The following is a 6,184-nucleotide window of genomic DNA, read 5'->3' as shown; positions in this document are numbered from 1 at the left end:
ATATAATATAATATAATATAATATAATATAATATAATATAATATAATATAATATAATATAATATAATATAATATAATATAATATAATATAATATAATATAATATAATATAATATAATATAATATAATATAATATAATATAATAGTCCTCCTGAATATATAATATAATATAATATAATATAATATAATATAATATAATATAATATAATGATGCATCTTTTATTTATTGATTTATGTGATTAATCTGATTAATTTATCACCATATTATTGATTTAATTTTGAAAAAAATGAATGCAACATAATTTTAATATAATATTGGTTTTAGTGTGGCAATCTTTTCGGTTTTATTGCCAGACATAACATAGGCAATTACATATATAGGCACACAGAAGTGAAACGCAAAAAAAGAAAGCTAATTCAATTGTGGCTCACTGAAAAGGATGCCATTTCCAGAAAGCAAAAAGCAATATTTCCTGCCTTTAATCATGCAGCAACCGCTTTAACTGCCAGATGACATCGTCTCACCAATTCATCTCCTGTAAAAAAAAAAAAACTAGATCATGAGCATGATGCCATTGACCACAGTCGCTGTTTGAATGTCTGATGCCATGAATAGATATCAAAGGAAAGTATGTCTCATTGTCATTGTGGAAGAACCACCCATATCAAAGCCGTCTGCAAATGGTTCTTCAGTGAAACGAAGACATCAAGAGGGTGAAAGCAATTGTTGAATTGCCTCCGATTAAATTGGCTGTTTAATGTGACGGGCCACTTAAGAGGAGGTGGCTTCAAGTGTCATTACTAGCACGGAAGAGGGGTAGCTGTAAGAGCGGGGTGCTTCAGAGATGCTAATGGCTACCGATGATAAATGGTCGAGAGCCACAGGAAGGCCACATGCTCGCCTGAACAACATCACGGTCCTGTAAACATTCCCTCCCGCTTTGACTTCTATTGTAAACTACCTCCACCCCAAAAACAAATGGCGAATTTTAAAGAAGATTAATAAAAAATGGGTGTTTCCACAACCTTTTGGCCCTATGGGCATTCAGATAAAAACAATGAAAAGTATATAGCAATTATACATCTTTAATCTTATAAATTCAAGAGAGAGGATTTGTGTGTGTGTGTGTGTGTGTGTGTGATGAAACTGAAATATTCTTGGTCGATGATGACTGGTGTGATATACGATTCTCCACTGACCCTCTGCAGGGCAAAACCTGATTGTAATAGGTTAAACCACGCCAGAGTCCATAACTCAAACCCTCCTCCCTGACAGCTCAGAAAGCATCTGCCTGAACCTGTAACACTGGAAACCTCTGAGAGCATGTGCTTGTGTGTGAGAAGCAAACAGAGATAGAAGAACTGAGTTTATGTGTGCAAAGAACCAAGAAAGACTCCTGTCTGGAAATATGTTGCTGTGTTAAAAACCTGGGTATACCATTTAGTACATATTTGGACACATTTAGTAAGCATCTCTGAAGCTTTTGTTTATTTATTGTTTGTCTGTTTGTTACTTGCAGTGACTAAGTATAAAACAATGAAGTATAAATAGTATCTCATATTATTTGTACATAGTTATTTGTAAATAGCTTCTGCCTTTTTTGTTATATCTGGTTCTCAAAACCCTGAGGGTAAAATGGGGTTTTCACACTTCTTTTCAGTGCTGCAACATTCTAGTAATTGAATTGAAAAAAAAAAAAAAAAACTAACAGTCAAAGGCATCCTTTCACAGATTTTTGACTATGAATCTCAAACAGATGAAACAGCAAATTCGCCATGGATGATTCAGAAGACGAGTCTTCAATTTTGAGTAAACTTTGAGTCTTAAATGTCATAACTTCTCATCTATTTCATATTTTAGTGTTTGACTAGTAGTTTTTTTTTTCTGACACTCACTGTTTTTCAAGTGTTTTCAAGTGTCTTCATGTGTTTATTTTTGGCAAATTGTGTGAAAACCAATGGGGTTCAATTTGACCTAACACATTCATGACCCTAAATGAGAAAAAATTCTCATCACAAAAATTCAAGAAATAAACACTTTAACCAGTGTTTCAAGTAGTTTGAACATCGAATGAGTGTCAAATTGACCCCAATACAATGGGAGGGTCCTAAAGTGTCTTGAATAATTGCTCAGAATAATTATATTGTGTGTATATTTCTACTCAGCTGTGTACACTCACCTGGTATCGTTGAGGAGGGTCCCAGTGAGTCCAGTCATAGGTGACAGAATCCAATGTTTTTGTGACATATTTGGCCCAGGGAGAGATCCAAAACAGATATTCGCCTGTTTTAGTCAGGACCACAAGCTACAGACAGAAATGGCAAATGTGACATTTTTGTGATTGCACATGTGATTGTGATTTTTATGGTTCATTTTTTTTTTAATGCAAAATAGAAGCATCTAGACGTATACATAAAAATAAACGATATATATATATTTGTATTTCACAGTTTGCTTATTTATTTGGAAAGAAAAAAAGCAAAGATGCATTAAATTGATAAAAAATGATATTTATAATGTTACAAAATGTTTCTATTTCAAATAAATGTCGTTCTTTTTAACTTTCTATTAATTAAAGAATCCTGAAAAAAAAATATTATGGTTTCCACAAAATTTTAAACAGCTCAACTCTTTTCAACACTGATAATAAGAAGAAATGTTTCTTGAGCAGCAAATCAGCATTACAATGATTTCGGAAAGATCATGCGACACTGAAGACTTATGGTTGCTGAAATACTAATATTCATACTAATATTTCACTGTTCTTAGTGTATTTTTGATCAAATAAACACAGCCTTGGTGAGCAGAAGAGACTTTCTTCAAAAACAATTTTTCAGACCCCAAACTTCTGAAGGGTAGTGTGTTTCTGTTTATACGCACACATGTATACAATTTAAATGTGTGAATGCTATATATTATGCAAAATTATAATTTTCCAGGCAACTCTGTTGGGGTTCCTGTGTGCTGCTAGTTGATGCCATGGTTTAAAAATACCATTTATTAAAAAGGAAATATTGAGAGCTTTTCATCTAGATTCTAAAAACAGCTCTTTGCCATAACCATGCCACATTTGATTAATATTATGACAAAATGAAGATTTCCTTCCTCCTCCACTGCTCTTTTCCAAACCCACCTCTCTTCATAAGCCTACATGATTTAGTAAAAACTCTGACACGCACACACACACACACACACACACACACACACAGACAGACAGACAGACAGACAGACAGACAGACAGACAGACACACACACAAACACCAGGTGGACAGGTGTTTAGTGATGAGAGCTGACAGAGGGGAGGAGAAGAGCAGAAGAAAACAAAGCACTTTAAGAAGGTCCATCATTGCTTCAATCTCTCGGGGGGCAGCTTGGAGATTGTCACAGATCGATAGTTGCTCTGCAGACACATTAGGGCAGGACGAAACATCCTTAAACCGCTCTGCTCGGCTTTGCACAGACTATTACCAAGCTAAGAACATACCATCGCTTTACTGACAGCAGAAATAACACTGTGACTTTGAGAAAGAATGACAGAGAAAGACAGAAAGAGAGAGATGACTTGGAGAGTGACTTAGAGTGTGACTGTGAAAAGCAAGAGGAATAGAGTTCACCAGTAGAGTTCCGGAAGAAAAATGTCATTAACGTCATTAATATCTAAGGTAAATAGACTTTTAATACATTCCCAGAAAAAAAGGGTACAAAAGCTGTCACTGGGATGGTACCTTTTCAAAAGGTACACTTTTGTACTGTATTTACCACTATTAGTACCTTAAAGGTACATATTAGTGCCTAAAGTATGAGCATTTTTAACAGGCTCCTATATTTATGTTCATTTATTTCCCTTTAATGGCATAGAAAAGGACCTATACATTGCCATTAAAGTAAAATTACTGAACCTAAACATAGGAGCCTGATAAAAATGCTATTTTTAGAAGAAAATTTCAGATGGCACTTAGAGGCTTTTGCATCTGAACTCTTCATTTTATTACCTAAATGGTAGGTATACATTACTATTTTCTGTGTGTATGGGATGCACCAACATTAAAAATTATGTAGCATTAAAATGTTATGGATATTAAAATTCTATATACTATTTAATCTTAATCTAAAACGTCAAAAAGGGGAAATTAACATGCACAATTAAACATATAGCCTACCATTTGCACATATTTATTCAATATTTCAAAATAATGTTTTTAAAAGGAATTTCTGACATTTGATTTGTATTGTGCATTTCAAATTTTTAGCCTATTCAGCAACTTTATATATATAAAAAAATCATATTTACTTCAATACACTACCCACAGTGGAACAATATCTACCAATGAGACAAGTGAACTGACCCATGATAGCTCATTAATTTTTTTCATGAGTACACACTCTGCTGAAAATAAATAAGTAGTGAACTGGTCTTCCAGCTTGGCTAAACATAGCTAAAAATAGCTTGGTCAAGCTGGAAGACCAACTAGACCTGAATGAACCATCTTGACAATACTGCAAAACAAGCTAAACCACACTCTAAAAAATGCTGGGTTAAATACAACCCAGGGCTGGGTAAAATAGGGACAAACCCAGCAATTGGTTTGTTTTCACCCAGTGGTTGGGTTAAACATGTAACCCAACCGCTGGGTCAAAACAGCCCAATTGCTGGGTTTGTCCCTATTTTACCCAGCACTGGGTTGTATTTAACCCAGCATTTTTTAGAGTGCAGATGAAACCAGCTAAGACCATGCAGCATCCACCTAAGGCTGGTTTATTTAATTATTTTTTTATTTTTCAAACCAAGTTATACAATCAAATGGAGCCAGTTTATTCTGTAACAAATAATTTTCTAAAATGCATATAGAAAAAAATAGGGTAAATATACTGTACTTCTGGATCCAAAGTATAGCTGAAAAAAGTATTATCCTTGAGTTTTATAGAGAGTGAATGTATTTGTATTGGCGCTATACAATTACAGAAGCTGCATCTGGCAGGTACATTTCTCAGCCTTATAGAACGAGCCAGACAGGACCATTTAAAGATTAGCCTGAGTTTAATTTAGAGTGAACGAACAATCTCGTCTGCATTTAGCGCAAGAGTAAAGTTCACCTAGGAACTTTTTATCTTCAAAGTGACATCAGACCTTTAATTATATTTCATTGCTATTAAAGCATCCTCCCTCTGATCTGTCATAACACTCTCCACCTGAGTCCAGCCTCAAATCTCACATGACAATCAATAAGTAAAGGACCTGAAGTGTTAATAGGGCTCCTTAGTAAACATCTGGAAATTTCTGTGTGTAGACAGAGAGATATGGAGGGTTAAAGTTGCTTAGGTTTTTCCAGGGTTAAAGTTGCTTAGGTGTTTCCAGCTTCATGCACACACACACACACACACACACACACACACACACACACACACACACACAGGCGCTATATCTCTTCCCACACACTTTCAGCGAGAAGATGCCCCTAGAAAACTCTCCTTTCTCCTCACTTCCTTCAGACTCCAGTTAACAGTGTTTTGATTTCCCTCGAGACGATGACTATACCCCTGAACCAGCTGTCTGGAGTCACTGCGGTATCTCTCAACAAACAGAAGCACAACAAAAAGAATGTACCCACATAGAGAATTAAACATGGCCTTGCAGGAGAGCTTGTTTGGAGATCTCTGAGCCACCCCGGGATCTGTATTGATCACCTTCGGCTGCTAAAAGTCTTTGAGCATCTAGTGTTCCTGGTGTTTTTAAAATGCAATATCACTACACAGGGTACTGAAATATTCATGCCTGAATAAATGAGGTTCGGGATTGTAGGTCCTGGTGATAAAAAAAAAGAAAGCTGAGTTGATTTGAACTAATGCTTACAGCAGGTTTTAAATTCATTTGGCACCCAGCAGAAGGCCGTGTGTGGGAAATCCATCAGGCAACATTGATTAAGGGGACGATGAAAGGGAATCTCATGAAACATTGAGAGTGCTGCACCTGAGAACGTGTGCATGTGTGAAATAGCACTGACAAACACAGGCCTCTCTTTTACCACATGCTTAGAGTTTTAAACTAAATCAGGTCTACTGATCGATAGACTCATGCACTGATTGTCACTGAGATGCTAAAATGAATTCATGAGTAATCACAGTCTTTCTTCCCCTATTGTGCATCGGAAAGTCAGAGGTGTTTCTATAAATGAAGTTGAAAAGTT

The 6,184-nt window shown here is 35.6% G+C and overlaps 1 pseudogene; it reads right to left on the bottom strand.

The window, feature by feature from the left end:
- Positions 1-6,184, bottom strand: part of LOC107701085 (1,4-alpha-glucan-branching enzyme-like) — a 145,657-nt pseudogene that overhangs the window by 102,755 nt on the left and 36,718 nt on the right.

This window comes from Sinocyclocheilus anshuiensis, unplaced genomic scaffold (genome assembly GCF_001515605.1).
Source record: "Sinocyclocheilus anshuiensis isolate Anshui unplaced genomic scaffold, SAMN03320099.WGS_v1.1 scaffold907, whole genome shotgun sequence".
NCBI lineage: Eukaryota > Metazoa > Chordata > Actinopteri > Cypriniformes > Cyprinidae > Sinocyclocheilus > Sinocyclocheilus anshuiensis.
Note: the sequence above shows the minus strand (reverse complement) of the source record. Positions and strands in the feature narration are given on the sequence as shown.